This window comes from Ctenocephalides felis, unplaced genomic scaffold (genome assembly GCF_003426905.1).
Source record: "Ctenocephalides felis isolate EL2017-DRISC unplaced genomic scaffold, ASM342690v1 CF-g0.4_SCAFFOLD_03570, whole genome shotgun sequence".
Taxonomy (NCBI): Eukaryota; Metazoa; Arthropoda; class Insecta; order Siphonaptera; family Pulicidae; genus Ctenocephalides; species Ctenocephalides felis.
Window position 1 is genome coordinate 26,437,605 of NW_020539724.1, and position 16,910 is coordinate 26,454,514.

General features: G+C 30.1%; 1 long non-coding RNA gene across 1 annotated transcript; it reads left to right on the top strand.

Annotated features, from left to right (window-relative positions):
* The first annotated feature begins 967 nt into the window (after positions 1-967).
* On the top strand, positions 968-2,155 carry LOC113383290. The gene is made up of 5 exons (XR_003367730.1): positions 968-1,187; positions 1,256-1,386; positions 1,494-1,722; positions 1,797-1,932; positions 2,021-2,155. It is a non-coding gene; the product is annotated as an uncharacterized LOC113383290 (long non-coding RNA).
* Positions 2,156-16,910: the final 14,755 nt, after the last annotated feature.

Sequence of the window (16,910 nt, forward strand, 5' to 3'; positions counted from 1 at the left end):
CAGTATCACGTGATGTATGGAAACCAAGGAATACAACTTGAAGTATGAGTAATGTAGACTAAATGGCATGTATGGCATAGACACCTTCTTCAAAAATTGCCGCGACGCAGTAGCCAGTTCAAACGTGTTCTATATACAGCTACTATATAATCATGTATGTTTAAAAGATAAAAGTCGATAACAAAACTTACATTAATACTCTTTTGATATCAAGTTTCTAGAATCACTCATAGGTTGCACAAGGAACTTATGGGTTGTTGAACAAAACCGTGTAATAGGAAGTCCGTGTAATCACAGGGATGTCGGATTTTTAGCTCCGCGTAGTATGGGAACCGTGTACCCAGAGTGCCGTGTTAACGGAGGGTTGACTGTATATCAAATTTATAAAATATGGTAGAGCAGGGTTTAAAGGTTCAAAAAAACTAAAGATAGGATGTTTTTAACTACATTTGAAACTAAAGGAATGGAGATGTTAAACCATCGCCTTAATTCTTACAACAATGCTATCGCGATATAAACGGCAATGTTTGAAAAATCATAACAGAAGTATTTTCTTAGCTTACGAGACTCTAATATAATATTGTTAATTTTAATTAAGATTCAACAATAAAAAATAGTAAATAAAAAGTATATTAAATTAAAAAAGCAATTTCTCAAAAGATATGTTAAATAAATATTTATTCCAACTCTTCTGCTGATTTTTTGTAGCAATGCCATATCAAGGTTAAATATAGTTTGCATTGGTTAATACCCAGTAAACCACAGAAGTTAAATCCACGTAACTCATTTTGTAACTTTCGTTTCGAAACTGATGTTAAGTAAAAAAACCGATGCTGTTACGTATAGTTGTGAGCTTTAACCACCGTCGACCAGTTTAAACGTTTATAATACTGCTTTGTTCGTATCTGTCGGTACGTGGCGTGGTACGTTGCACTGTCACATACATTTGCCTTTGAAAATAGCCGTGAAGTGTTTTATGATCGAAATGTCAAGTGAAATATAGGTTAACTCGGTCAGTGCATCGTGGACGCATAATTGAGTATTTTATCGTGTATGTTTGAAATGCAAGATATTTCCTTTATTGAAGCGTTATTTATTAATTGCTTTTATATTTAGTGCGAAATCAGTTGTAGAAATTAGTTAAACAGTCAGCTGGAAAAGTATTTAATATGAAACCGGCAAACAAGGTGAGTCTAATTGTACTGAAATATATTTTAATTTATAAATTATTATAATAATGTTTAGTCATTTGCAGTATATAGGCCGCCTTCAATGCAAAGTCTGTTCATGTATTGTGATAATTGATTTGTCATGTAATAATTGAAATTTCTAACACACCAGTCAGAAACATAACCTCAATTCAGTGATATGATATGAATATTATAGGTAGATAAGTGTAATATATATGGTATCATACATATTCTTTATAATTTTATTAGTATCAGAACTATTCAGTTAAGCAAAAACTGATATAAATTGCTTTTCAATTGTAGAGAAAGAGTGCTCATAACCCCTATGGGTTATGTCAAAATGGAATTCAAACTAGGGAAATTTGCTCTAATCAAGAAGATAAATTGTCACCAAAGAAACAAGCACGACTTAAAAACATTCAAGAAGGAAAACAAAGAATGCACCGGATATCACACATTATATGGATTAAGTGTTGAAGAGAACATGAATTGTTGAGTATTTCGAGCCTGATGATCTTGCATTACAGAATTGGTATATTAAGGTTCTACATGAAGAGAATTTTAACTAATATGATTCAGTACTAATTTGTAGTGTTTTACTTTTAGGTAATTCAGAACTTGAAAATTAATAGGATAAAATCAATGCAAGAAAATTGAGTGTGTGTTCATGGAATAATTATCTCTGTCATATGATCGTAGGAACTACATAGTCATTAACTTCAAATAATGAGTATGTTTAGAGGTAATGTTCACAAATGACTAATTTGTTCACAATGTTTTCAATTCAAAATTTGTGTACAATGTTTCTAAGATGTTTGGTTCTATTTTAGATACATTAACAGATGCAAGTGAGTTGAACATATTTAACGCAAGACTTAACTTTGCCAAGTCTGATTTAACTGAAGTTGCCAAGAGAGTTAAACATAATACATATTATGAATAAATAAATAATTATTTTTATAGGCTAACATTTTATGGACTATCAAATTTTAGTTTTCTAATGTTAACTATGTAATATGTAAATTTTGTATATTGTAAATGATAATATTTAATAAAATTACTAAATATCCGAAATTATTATTAATATTCTATATTTGCAGGAAATTTAATTAAATAAGTATGTAACATAAAAGACACCTACACGCTTTTTTATTCAATTTAGATACGTAGCAAAAATGTAACCGCGGTGTATTAGTGTGCAACGAAACAGCCGTTACGTTCTTGCCCGCGAAATAGATGCTTCTGTGTGCCTCCCAGGTTACGTACCTGGTTCGTGCGGACGTGCCAGCGTTACGTAACATTCATGGCTTTGTTACGTTTTGTGGTTTACTGGGTATAGCTATTATTTCGTAAAATCCCTTTAAAATTAAAAATATACATTAGACCTATTTGGCTTGTGATCGTCTCATTTTATTCCGCCTATGGAGTAAAAAGAACCAGGTTACAAATTTTTGAAAAACAGCAAAATTAATATATTTCTAAAATAATGATCTGAGATTATTACTGAACATAGTAAGACAGTTGTTTCTTTGATATGTTATTTTGTTGTGACATTATTGGTTTGGTTTTAACAATATTATTGCTCAAAGTCAAATTGTACCTTAGTACTCCGCTCTACTTTAAACTTTTATATATAAATCAATTAACATCACTATCATTGAATATGGTTCTATTAAATTGTAAAACCTGAGTATTTCCAGTAGATCTGGCGATGACCTCTTTAAAAAACTTGGCCATTATTTGTGCTCCAGGGCTCCAAGTATCTTCATCGAACAAACTATAAGTATTCAGTGATCTTTGTACCGTCTTGTTTTGTAACGCTGCGCATCCACCAATAATTGACAGGGTGATCACAATTATCGTAGTTGAAGTAGAATAAATCATTTTATCTAAATATTACATTTTTTTAAAAATTTAAAAACAAAATGAAATAATATAATACATAAACTAAACATGCAGAATGAGTAAACCATAAATTAGGGGAGTATAATGGCAAAATCAGAAAATTGAAATAACAGTCACATTAAAAAAATTATGTCGTTCGCAGATTTTGTCGTTTCTCACATAATATATAACCCTTTTCATTCGCGAGTTGCGAGAACTATATGGCATTCGAGTGGAAAGGGTTAAATCATTGTAGGATACATCTTTTCCACGATATCGGGAGCGCGGATTTATTTGAATGATTCAAAAAACGTTGAAGGAGATATGTTGCACGTGTTGTTTAGTTTTTGGCAAAGGCAAATCCATCCGTTTCAAAGATACTGGGCAAGAAATGAGAGAACGGAGCGGAATTGATTTAAACAAATTTTAACTGCACGCAGGGTAGTTATAGTAATGGGCCGAAAATCGAAAATGAAAATGAAAATTTTTGCATTTCTCGACGTTTTGAAGGTTTCTGAACATTTTGGCATACCTCAGAAAAAATGGATGTGTGTGTGTGTGAGTATGTGTTTTGTGTGTCCAATTGATAGGGCGATGTGCTGATTAGTTTTTAGCAAAGGTAGATCCAGCCGTTTTGGAGATACCAAGCTACAAGTGCAAAAAATGGCAGTTTAGAGAGAACTAAGCATCCGATTTGAATGATTTGAACATGTTTCTGCTTGTTTGGACAAAATAATTGCTTTTGGAAAAAAAAATATTTGAAAATTTGTTTTCCAATTTTTTTTAAAATTTTTTTTTTGTGTTTCGAAAATAATTTAGATTTTAATTTTAATTCTTGCTAAAGTTCTAAACACATTTATATACTTCAGTTTTTATAATTGCAGTTCAGTTTTTATAATTCTTATATATATTAGACAATTTTACCGTATTTATAATAATCTATTCGTATAACATCCGCGAACATTTTGTTACGGTACGGGAAGTTCCAGCAATTTGCCTTAAGGCACGATGTCATTCACCACTAGTTATTGATGAAATGAATATCAAATATCCTGGAAGGCAGATTCAGCCGTTTTAGAGATCCAATAAAAAAGTAAACTGAAACTTTCCGTACCAAATTAAACTTGAAATTCTTGAAAAGAAAAGACTTTTCTAAAAAAAGAGTTTATTTTGTATTTTGAAATATTTTGGAAATTTTGAACTTTTTTCAAAGCAATCGCGCTGCTTTAGCTGCGTCGAGGCAAAATATCGAAGCGGAAACCATAGAAATGTAAACAAAATTTATACTTATTATTAAAATCTCTGGTAAATGGATGTGTAATGATCACATCATTTTTGACTACACCTGCCTTACCAAAAATGTATTTATAAGTAAAATGTTTATTAAATTATTGAAATCGGACGCTCCGTTCTCTCAAAAACTGAATTACCATTTTTGCCCTATATCTTTGGAACGTCTAGACCTGCTTTGTCAATCGAATGTTTTTTGAATTATTCAAATCGGTTGATCCATGCGCCTGAAAACGTGGACAAAAAATGCGGAAATACAAAACACACACACACATATACACATCCATTTTTTCTGAGGTATGCCAAAATATTCAGAAACCTTCAAAACGTGGAGAAATGCAAAAAAATTCATTTTTTTTTTCGGCCAATCATTATAACTACCCTACGAAAAGTTAATAAATAATATTTAATGAAGAAATTGATATTATAAAAAATATTATAACTGTGTAATAAACATTTTATTTGTGTTTTTTACCTAATTATTTGTTTTTTGAAGTATTTTACCTTGTTTTCTCTTAGCTAACACATAAAAATCTTTTGCTCAACCTTCTATAAACTATCACACTTTATAAGTCTAAAATATTAATTTATCTACAGAAGAAGCACATATATACACTTTTTGTCACAGGTTAAAATATAACGAAGAAACGTCTTGTACGATGCAGTATTTCTTATATATTGACTAGTTTTTTTTTCTGAAAAATGCACTTGTGCAATCTACCCCCTCCATACATATATATATATATATATATATATATATATATATATATAACGATATGCGCGCCTATATATTTACGGATAGGCGCTTTACCTGAATTCTGCGTTTACCTGCCATTATCTGTAATTTTATTGTTTATGAAACCTTTCAAAAGTGGTAGAAAAGTTGTTTTCTAAGTAAATGCGTGCAATTTTGTGCTTTTAAGAACAGTCTTGGATACATAAATTGTTAAAAAAATGTATATTATTTGTATTGATTCAGATTCAGAAAGAAAGCGCGACTAAAAATATGTTAAAACTAGTGGGGTGCATGGTATCGTGCCTTAAGGCAATTTGCTGGAACTTTCCGTACCGTAATTAAAAAATTTGGTACCCAAAGAAATTACACAAAATGTGTACACATTATGAAAATCTCTATAAAATATCTGATAATTTGATGTGCATAAGTCCAATAAATATTTTTAACCGCCAAATGACATTTTTTTAACTTATTTTTATTGACAGTCCATAACCGCTGGACCTACATTCCCAAAAATTTAATCAGTTCTTCATCTTGCCAATACAAGTAAAATGTTTTCTGAATTATTCAAATCGGACGCTCCATTCTCTTAAAAACTGAGATACCGTTTTTGGCACGTTTTGAATCGAATGTTTATTGAATTATTTTGAATCGGTTGATCGGTGTTCCCGAAATCGTCGACGAAAATTTGTATCCGCACACAGACACACACGCACACACACACATACACACATACATCCATTTTTTCTAAGGTATGCCAAAATGTACAGAAACCTTTAAAACGTAAAAATACATAAAAATTTTCATTTTCGATTTTTTTACGATTACTATAACTTACCCTACGGGAAGTTAACTAGTGGGGTGCCTAGATAAATAAGCATAAATAGATTGCTATCTCGGGCGATTTGACGTTACACTCATTTTAATTTACGAATAGATCACAACATGGCAGCACATGTACATACAGTATGTAAATTAACCCCTGGTATTACTTCTACATTAGTACATATAATCAATATAGCCAAAAAATCTGAAAATAATTTAATATTTGAAATAAGAACAAAACATATGAAATACAAAATATATTTTCAAATTTATCACAGACATATTTTTGAAGAATTATAAGCTAAACAGAAATAACTGACTACTATTAATCAAATTATATTACAGACATATTTTTAAAGTACTACAAATTGAAGAGAAATAACTTATTCATATTAATTACTTAATGACTAATAGTAATATATTAAAAACTTAAAAACTAAGAAGTAAAAAGCGCAGGAGTATTGACGATGGAATGACAAATTTAGAAGGAATGACAAGTAATGCAATAATTTAAAAGGATAAAAAGAACAGCACATTTTAAAAAAAGAATGAATACTTCTCAAACAAAATAATCCTAAAAACAAAATATATATATATTGATATCCAAATTGAGACAAAACTAAATTCCTAGGATTAAAATTCATTTACGAGACATTCTTGTTTGTTATCTCTCCATTTAATAGTTATTTTGCTATCTAATCAATCATTAATAAAGTTATATTTGACGAAATCTTTGAATAGTTTCTGTATAAGTGTTTTTTTAAACGTAAGTAACCAAAACCCTTAACTACTTTTAATTTATACCAATTGTAGCTCAAACCTATCTATCGTTTTAATCCAGTTTTTATTGCAAGGAGGTTTATTTAAAACTATAACTAAACCCTTGCGCTTAATAAACTGTCTGATCTTTGAGTATGCTCTCTTAATTGAGACAATATCAAAATTCTTGCCCTTACATTTTAAGTTTGCGGAATATTTGAAAACTTCTCAGAACATTGTATACTCTGTTGGAATTTATCCTTTAAATTATTGCATTGTTTGTTAATCCTTTTTAATCCCGAAACAAAATTTGATGTATCATATATCTTCTGGATGTTAAGGCACTCCTACGCCTTATGACTGCATTCTGAGGCAATTTGCAGCTACCACCAAGGACTTCTATTGAATATATTGTTATCATATTAATTGAAGATATTGTTATTAGCATATTAATTATTTTTGCTGCAATTATTATGAAAAAATACCTTTGCGGAAAACTGGAGTCAGAATAGGTGACTTTTAACCTGTACTTGACAATCTCAGGGTTGCTGCAAAAATTGAGAAATTGTAAAAATTTTCAATTTCAATTTTTGGACTTACAATAACATTTAAAAGTAATATTATTTCATATTTTAGTAATCCTATATAAAAAAATCGAGCTCTCGATCAAATGATTCGGTAAAACTCGAAAACGGCTAAACCGATTTGGCCAATCTTGAAAAATTCGTGCCAATCCAGAGATGGTCGGAAAGGTGAGATATTATTTTAAAATCGCGTAGAAACTTTACATTTTTAATTTGAAATTTTTTGTAGAAGCGTAATTTAAATAAAGCAATGGACTGTGGCTAATACGTGATATGTCAAAAGTTTTTGACAGATGATGTTCAATTACGTTTAATAGGATGTTATACGTGAATATTATTTAATTATGATTAAATTGTAGTAAGTAGTTTTGTTTGTAGTTTTATTTATATACAAAAACGTTATTAAACGGATTGCAAGTGTTACTAGAAACTCAAAATATTAACTTTTTTGAAATGTTAATATGAAAATGCACTTTTTGGCATATTTTTCTCATACACGGTGCTCTGAGAGATCTCATTTGTATAATTATATACTCATTGGTATTGATAAAACATTTTCTAGGTTATGTTATTTTTTAACTTCCCGTAGGGTAAGTTATTGTAATCGTCCAAAAATCGAAATCAAAAATTTTTACATTTCTCGACGTTTTGAAGGTTTCTGAACATTTTGGCATACTTCAGAAAAAATGAATGTGTGTGTGTGTGTGTGTTTTGTATGTCCGCTTTTTTTCGTCCACGTTTTCGGGCGCACGGATCAACCGATTTGAGTGGTTTAAAAAACATTCGATTTCCATTGATAGGGAGATGTGCTGATTAGTTTTTGGCAAAGGCAGGTCCAGCCGTTACGGAGATATGGAGCAAAGAGTGCGAAAATAGAAAGCGAGTTTTTGAGAGAACGGATCAACCGATTTGAATGGTTTAAAAAACATTCGATTCCTATTGATAGGGAGATGTGCTGGTTAGTTTTTGGCAAAGGTAGGCCCAGCGGTTCCGGAAATACAGAACTAAATGTTAAAAAAATGGCAGTTTTTAAGAGAACTAAGTGTCCGATTTTAATGACTTAAAGAACTTTCTGCTTGTTTAAACAAAATAATTGATTTTGAAAAAAAAATTTTTTTGTTTCTAATTTTTTTTTCAAAAATTTTTTTTTGTAATTTTGGATTAAAAATTCAAAAAATCACCCAAGCTAAGCACAGTCTAAGCGCCACTCTGGTACAAATGTTTACCCAAGTGCGTTTAGACTGTTTATGTACTGGGGCACTTTTCCAATTTTGTGAAAATGATTGAAAAATGTGAAAATGCCGCCAAGCTAAGCACAGTATAAGTGAAAATTTTGCACAGAATTATTTGCAAATGCGTTTAGACTGTGACTATGGGGCAACTTTTTCAATTTTGTGGAAATTTGGCAACTATTTCTGTTCTGGAGATGATAAATTGATTTATTTATAATTAACTTTCAGTAGGGTAAGTTATAGTAATCGCACCAAAATCAAAAATGAAAATTTTTATATATCTTTACGTTTCAAAGGTTTCTGAATATATTGGCATACCTTAGAGAAAATTGATGTATGTGTGTGTATGTGTGTGTGTGTGCGTGCATTTGTGTGTGTTCAGATACAAATTTTCGTCGACGATTTTGGGAACCGGGATGAAGCAATTTGAATAATTCAAAAAATATTCGATTCGTATTGATAAAGAGACGTGCTGATTAGTTTTTGTGAAAGGCAGGTCCGTATTTGTATAATTCAAAAAACATTTTACTTGCATTATCAAGATGAAGATTTGATCAAAATATCATGAAAATAGGTCTAGCGGTTTCGGAGATCTAGTAAAAAAAGTAAAAAAAAAATAACATTTGGCGGTCAACAATAATCATTAGACATTAGACATATGCACATCAAATTATCAGATATTTTATAGAGATTTTAACAATAAGTATACATTTTGTTAACATTCCTATGGGTTCCGTACCAATGCTTATGCGTTAGACAGCGACGCGGCGCTTACGCGCTTCGATATTTAGTCTCTATGCATTAAAGCAGTACGATTGCTTTGAAAAAAAGTTCAGAATTTCCAAAATATTTCAAAATAAATTTTTCAACAAAAAGTAAGTTTTTGTCAAAAATTTATATAGTTCCTCAAAAATCTATTTTTTCAGAGTAATTTTTTTTCAAAAATGTTAATCTTTTCAAAATAAAAAATAATTTTTGGTACGGGAAGTTCCAGCAATTTGCCTTAAGGCACGATGCCATGCGCCCCACTAGTTATTTATGTTATTTAAATTCAGAACCTAAATTTGGTATCGATCAAATGAACATTTTGTCAAATAACATTTTTCCAGTTATAATTTCCCAGAATTTATCGCAGAAAAGATAGTAATATATGAATGTCCGGGGTTAAACAGGTCCCCCATCAATGTGTCAAAAATCAGTAAAGTTAAGCATTGTTTAAAAACAATATTTGAAAGTAGAGGAAAAAAGATGTATAACCAGGTAAAACCTTGATTTGAAAACGGTAATTTTTGAAATGGGGGAGATCGGTAATCTTTGAAAATCCATAATAAAAGTATTTTCTTCCGTTGTTAGTTTTTAAGCATTAGTTAAAAATGTAATTATTTTGTAAAATACTTTTAAAATTATAATAAGGATATAAACCTTTTTGCCACCTGCCCGTTTCAAGTTACTCCGCCTATAGGGTACAAATGTCTAGATAACAAATTTTTGAAAGACATAAAAAAAGCACATTTCTACAATGATGAAGTAGAAGGCAGTTCACTGATCGTTGTCAGATAATTGTTCGTTTGATATGTGTTATTTGTTGTGATATAATTGTTATGGTTTTCACAATATAGTTTATATTTGCTCAAAGTCAAATTAGACCTTTGTGCCTCACCCTGCTCTACATATATACTTTTTATTAAATTTACTTTAAATGATCGAATGCTACTTGAATTTTTTCGAAAGCAGATCAAAGAAGAAATACTTAATTCATTTTCTATCTCTCCTCGCAAAAATTTGAAAATTTCGTATAAGCATTATTCACAATTATACACAAAATCCCGAATCCAAAAAGAATCTGGAAAACTTGAAACGTAATCAATAAGTCGAAATCAATCAATCAATAAATCTTCCAGTTTAATTGTATTGGCAACATATAGACAAACTAATGGGGTTTATTGTTTTTATCATACCTCATTGTATATAGCATTCAAACAACACATCCTTATACACTTAAAGTATTAATATTTTTGATTCTCTTGAAATTGTTTAGAATATTTACTTAGCAAAACAACGTTTGCGGGGTCAGCTAGTTTAAAATAAATTTAAACAAATAAAAATTCATTCAAATTTAACCTAGCTTATAATAATACAGTTAAAATGTTCGGAATGAACTTTGCATATTGCTAATTGTCAAAATACTAAATATACAAAATATTATAATAATAAAATAAATAACGAAAAACTAAATCACTTACCGAAACTTTCTTTAACGAAAACCCGGATTTCGGTTGAATGCCTTAACATCGAGTCTATTGGCTAACAATTTTTCGTCATGGATGTTGGTTGACGCAAATGCCTTTTCCATAAACGCAAGCCAAAGTTCCTAGTCATTTGGGATGAAATGTCGGATACATAGATAAGGAAATGGTCGGATATGTTCGTGGCAAAGAACATGTCCTTTTTGTTTCAACATTATATTTGTTCAAACGTCAATGGTCACTACTTTCGCAATTTATTGAATTACGATATATTTGAATCTAACTTTTTATTAACTTCCCGTAAGGAAAGTTATTGTGATGGGCCGAAAATCGAAATTGAAAATTTTTACATTTCTCGACGTTTTGAAGGTTTATGAACATTTTGGCATACCTCAGAAAAACTGGATGTGTGTGTGTGTATGTATGTATGGATACAATTTTTCGTCCACGTTTTCGGGCGCACGGATCAACCGATTTGAATGGTTCAAAAAACACTCGATTCCTATTTATAGGGAGATGTGCTGATTAGTTTTTGGCAAACGCAGGTCCAGCCGTTACGGAGATACGGAGCAAAGAGTGCAGAAAATAGAAATCGAGTTTTTGAGTGTACGGAGCATCCGATTTGAATGATTTAAAAAACATTAAATTAGTAATGATTGGGAGAAGTGATTATTAGGTTTTGGCAATGGCAGGCCCAGCAATTTCGAAGATACAAAGTTAAATGTGCAAAAAATGGCAGTTTTTGAAAGAACTAAGCGTCCAATTTAAATGATTCAAAGAACTTTCAGCTTGTTTTAACAAAATAATTGATTTTGGAAAAAAAATTGTGTCATTTTTTCTTTTTTTTTAGTTTTTTTTGTATATCGAAAATAATTCAGATTTTATTTTTAATTCTGACTAAAGTTCTAATATACTTTAAACAAATAATTTTAACTTTGCAATTCAGTTTATATAATTCTTATAAATATTAGACAATGTTACAATATTTATAATAATCTATTTGAAAAAATTCAGTATTCCTCGAACATTTTGTTACGGTACGGGAAGTTCCAGCAATTTGCCTTAAGGCACGATGCCATCAACTCCACTAGTTTAATTTGTAAGCCACATAACTCATAGGGTCTGTAAACAATTCTAATTGTTATATAATATGAAAATAAAAAAAACTTTTTAATTTATATGAATTTTTTAAATTCAAAAATGAATACAAAACTAACGATCAAATCATTCTAAAAACGATATATGCTATATACACCTACAATTTATTAATAAATAATAAAAACAATTTTTTGCAATAAATAATAAATTTTTTTATTAATAAATATATTTTCATAATAATTATGATGAACAAATAATATAAATTTTATATCATATACATTTGTATTGAAACAAATAACAGTATTCATATTATTTTAATGTATAATAAATTACAACAAAATATTATAAAAGAACTCAAGAAAGTTTCTTCAAATTATGAATTAGGATTAACATTAAATCAACAATAACTTGGTATCATTTACGAATAACATCACTAAGTTTATTATAAATAATCATATATTTTATATTTTTTTATAAATATCTTAATTCATATTTAAATCTCTTGCAGAGAGGATTTAATACTATGATATTTGCGCAAAAATCCTTAGTATTTGAAAATACCGAAGAACTAGTTTTCAACTAAATATTTGCACTATTATCAATGAATATTTTTTCAGTTATTACTCATAGATAAACAAGTATAAATATAGGCAACATACATAGATAGTTTTAACGATTCTATCGGCCTAGTGGTAAATTTCTAGAGATAGGCGTGTTGTATTTTTCATACAACTCTAAATTATCTTTTGGATCTTGCTTGAGGGTGTACGTGTCTGACAATGCTTTTTCTTGTCTATTGTTGTATTTAATATTTGGGTTCTCATTGTTATTTCTTATAAAATAATTATTATAAGAAGGATTTGTATTTTGCTCATAAGTTATTGGAATGTATTTTTGATTTTTTGCAGTATCATACTCTGGATGATTTGTTATATCTTTTGGTAAAGTTTGATATACAAAAGGCGAACTGCCTGTGAAAAACAATTCTTTTTTATCTGTACTCAATTGATACTGCTGATTTTGATTAGAATACTGCTCATTTTGTGGATTTTGTGTAGGCCGATGATATTGCTGATTTTGATCATAATACTGATGATTGGGATTAAAGTAATTAGTATTAAGTTGATTATCGTTAGTTGTAGAGCTGATAGTACCGCTGAGTATCCTTTTTTGTTTTAAAGGCACTGCGCTCTTTTGAACGTAAATCTGGCTAGATGAAAAGTCTTGTGGACTACGAATATATCTTACATTTTTATTATTATTATCATCAACTATCAAAGCTACTTTTTGATCGTTTAAATCAGGAATGAATTCATAATCTTTATTTTCAAAATCTAAGTCCCGCTTTGGCCTCAAATTTTGTCTTGTCATCACAATGTATACATTATCAAAATTATTTCTGTCCGGTTCGCTGCTATACAGTGTATCTTTGTCATTCATTAAGAATTCTAAAGCTTTAAAACTTTTGCTTCTACTATCATCTTCATAGGTGTCGCTTAGAAGTCTCGGTTTATTTTCATCATATTCTTGTTCATCATTGCTATATCTTTGATTCGTGTTAAATTGTATGGGTTTCAAATAATTATTTTTTGGTCTTCTATATTCAGGTATGAGTTGAATGATTGTAGGCTTACCTTGAAAACTTGTTGGTCCGAATCCTAAATTTTGTCCTATCTTTTCCGTAACCTCCACTAGGGGTTGAAACATAGGTCTTGTATATTCTTTAATGCTTTCAGCAATTTTGTACCAGAATGGTTTTTCTAAGTTCTGTTTCACACTTGTGTAACTTGAATATAGAGGGTAATTTGTATAATCCTTGTCTGTATAAAATTTGACTTCAGTATAAGGTTTGTGAGAAGATGGTTTTGAATTGTAATTTTTATATTCATAGTATTTATTTTCATTTGGATGATATTTGTTACTTTTTGGCTGTGTCTCTTCGGTATAATACTGTACTTTATCGCTTCCTTCATTATTCTCTTGATTACTGGCTATATAATACATAGGTTTTTTTGATTCTTTATTCATTAGCTTTACACTTTGTAAACCCAACTCAGGATGAGCATACTGCAAAACAGGATTTCGAACTGTAAAAGTATCATCTGAAATTTCTTTTGTCGGATATTTATACAAATCAGAGATAGGATAAAAACTTGTACCTTCGTTTTGTTGTAACATACGTCGTTTAATATTATGTTTTTCTTGCATATTTTCGGGTGTTAAAATACTTCTAGCGCTAAAATAATCTCTGACAGACTCTTTGGCATTAATTTCCTTAATGTAGTCTATAAGTTTTGATGTAGAAAGTTTAGAATTATCAAATCTTGTAAACGGTCCTCCGCCGCTAGAATATAATTGCTGCGATGATTTTCGATTATCTTCAGTGAAAAATGGTCCTAGGTTTGCGTTTTGATCTTGAAAGTTATCTTCTTTAGTAAAAGGTCCAAAATCTTTACGTGCGTACACCGGATGTCCCGAATAATACTGATTGTTAACACCATCTTGTTCCATTTTTTGTGGTTTGTATCCCGGTTTGTATGGCCTTAGTTGATTGTTGATAACTCTGGCATTTCTCCAAACTTTAACATCGGTTTCATCATCATGTACTCTTACACCTTCAATAAGAGGTAATCCATCTACTGGATCTATACTAAACTTTTGTCTCGTGAGGAACGGTCTGTTAGTAACACCACCAGATTGTTGATTATGATTGTGTTTGGTTTCATATTTTCTGCTTTCTTCCAAATTTTCTTTTGAATTATTGTCTTCAGTTATTCCTCTGGTACGTTTTTTACCCGCTCCTTTAACTATTACTGGTTCGCTTGAAATTTGTATTGGTTCTGGAATCCGAACATTTATTGCACGCCTATCATTTCGTAATTCTTGAAGGGATTGATGCTGTATTGTATATTCTTGCTTCTGTGCATTTCTGTAATTATCTAAATATTCTTGTAAAGAGCTTTCAGCTGTAGAAATTTGAGGTGAATTTTGATGCCAGTTTTCACGATTATGCTTGTACATTTCAGTCTCTTTGTTTGTGTCAAACCTAGTCTGAGGAACTCTAAAGTTGTTTTTATTAATATCAAATCTTAAATCCACTAAAGTGGAAGGTTCACTGCGGTATCTTTTATCAATCTCATCATTTTGAAAATCTCTTACAATATTTCGAATTTTGTCTACTGGATTATCAGTAAATTTTCTTGAGAAATATAAATTTCTATTTGAATGTGGTATAGATTCAGAACTCTTTGATAAAAGTCCCAATTCAGAAGGATTATGAGTAATTTGTTCTAGTTGTTGATTTATTTTATATAAATTCTGTTGATTCTCACTTGGGTTGTTGTCGTTATTTATACCTAGAAAAAAAAAGAAATTCATGTAAAACCAATATATATATATATATATATATATATATATATAAAATAAAAATTAGTTGGTATTGGTATTTTGTCTTGAGGCAAGTTACAAGAACTTCCCGATATGTGTAAATAATCGACTTAATAAAAAATAAATTAACTTATGAGTGATTTCAAGTGGATTTATTAAACATAATTGAAAACGAACAAACACGAACTCGGAGTATTTTCTAGAAGCAAAAATTTTGAAAAAGCCAAAAATCAATAATTTTTATAATTGGACCAGTTTCTGTAGGTCTTTAATGGTTTAGTATGTTCATTAAGACTAAGTACTCTATTAATTAAATTACTTGTCGTGTGGCCGTGATATATATCGCCAAAAAAAGTTCCATAAAAATCGGCTTAATTTTTTTTCAACAGTTAATTACAAGAAAACGGCTCGGTAGGTTTTTACCTAACACTAATGAGTATTATTCCCAACTAATATCTTTCGAACAGTTTTTGATTTTTAAAAATCGATTCGGTAGTATGAGTTTAAATGTGGACGAAAAGTTTAACACTTTTTCAAATTACAAAGAAAAACGGTTTGGCAGATGACTCACAAAACTGACAAACGATAGTCCTCATTGAGATACATCAAATGGCTTTTAAATTTCTAAAATCGTTTCAGGCGTTTTTGAGAAAACGGCGATCAAAGGTCTAATTTTGACAAATACCAAAAAACGATACTAATTTTTGCAAACTTTGAAGAATTTTAAAATTAAAAGACTTGTCGTAGGGCCGTAATATTTTAGTATGATCTATAAGACTGTGGTATCTATGGTAAAAAATTATAAAAATCGTCAAAACTTTTTTTAATACTTTATTACGTGAAAATAATCAGCACCATCCTCCTCTGAAAAAGACTAAAAAAAGTAAAATATTTCAAAAAAATCAAAATATTAAAAAATCAAATTTTCTCGAAGTTTAGCAAAAATGTTGAAGTTTTTTTTAATTTTTTGTTTTTGGTTCGAGAAAAGTCCGAGTAATTTGCCTTAAGGCACGAATGCCTTGTACCAATAGTTAACTTCCCGTAGGGCAAGTTATAGTAATCGCAAAAAAATCGAAAATGAAAATTTTTATATATCTTTACGTTTCAAAGGTTTCTGAATAGTTTGGTATACCTTAGAAAAATGGATGTAGGTGTGTGGTGTGCGTTGTGTGTATGTATGTGCGGATAAAAATTTCGTCGACAATTTCGGGAACACCGATCAATCGATTTGAATAATCAAAAAACATTCGATTCGTATTGATAAGGAGACGTGCTGATTAGTTTTTGGCGAAGGCAGGTCTAGCCGTTCCGAAGATACGCAGGCAAAAAGTGCCAAAAATGGTAATTCAGTTTTAAGAGAACGGAGCGTCCGATTTTGATAATTCAAAAAACATTTTACTGGTATGGACAAGATGAAGAATTGATCAAATTTTATAAAGGCAGGTCTAGCAGTTTCGGAGATTAATAAATTTTTTTTAAAAAAATGCCATTTGTCAGTCAAAAAATGATCATTAGACATATGCACATCAAATTATCAGATATTTTATAGAGATTTTAACAAATAAGTAAATTTTTACATTTCTAGGGGTTCCGTACCAATGCTTATGCGTTAGACGGCGGCGCGGCACTTACGCGCTTTGACATTTCGTCTCTATGCAGTTCAAGCAGTACGATTGCTT